The 602-nt window shown below is 34.2% G+C and overlaps 1 protein-coding gene across 1 annotated transcript in view; it reads right to left on the bottom strand.

The window, feature by feature from the left end:
* LOC104793617 overlaps positions 1 to 602 on the bottom strand; it is a 3,326-nt gene extending 2,724 nt beyond the window's left edge. The window contains exon 1 of the mRNA XM_010520012.1: positions 390 to 602. The gene's annotated coding sequence lies outside the window, so the exon portion shown is untranslated. The remainder of the gene's footprint in view (positions 1 to 389) is intronic.

The following is a 602-nucleotide window of genomic DNA, read 5'->3' as shown; positions in this document are numbered from 1 at the left end:
AAAAAAAAAAAAAAAAAAAAAAAAAAAGCAGTACGATGAACTGTTGAGAGATGGTAAATCTCAAGTAATCCAAAACACAACATGGTCTTGTCTGCATCCTAATCAAACAAAGAATCTACAGGCAATGTAATAGAAATGAAACTAACTCCAGAAATCGAACAGATCTAGACAGAGAGTTCCTGATTAAGCACAAAGTAATCTTCTTTAGTGAAGAAGTATAATTGAAGTTCATCCTATAGAATTCTAAGCCGAGAAATTAACATGAGATGGTGGTGTGCAAAAGAAAGCTGTAATATATTAAAGAACATGTTTTTTTAACACTCTAATTACAGAAAAGAAAATGTCAACGAGCAAGATCATCATCGAGAAAGATCCAAGTTTTGTCTCACCTTAAAATTAAAGCTAATCCAAAAATGCTACACTTCCATCCAACACAGGTTTCTTCGTCGACTCTAAGATTCCGTCAGACCTGGTCAAAAACACACAACACGAATTTTCCCAGAAAACAAGTATGGATTTTTTTTTTTAAAAACGACGCAAACTCTGTGGAAGAAGATGCGTCGGAGAAGTTCGTGCAAGCAAGATCCGGCGATTTTTTTTTT

This window comes from Camelina sativa, chromosome 6 (assembly GCF_000633955.1).
Source record: "Camelina sativa cultivar DH55 chromosome 6, Cs, whole genome shotgun sequence".
Taxonomy (NCBI): domain Eukaryota; kingdom Viridiplantae; phylum Streptophyta; class Magnoliopsida; order Brassicales; family Brassicaceae; genus Camelina; species Camelina sativa.
The sequence above is the reverse complement of the archived record's forward strand: the minus strand, read 5'-3'. Positions and strand labels throughout refer to the sequence as shown.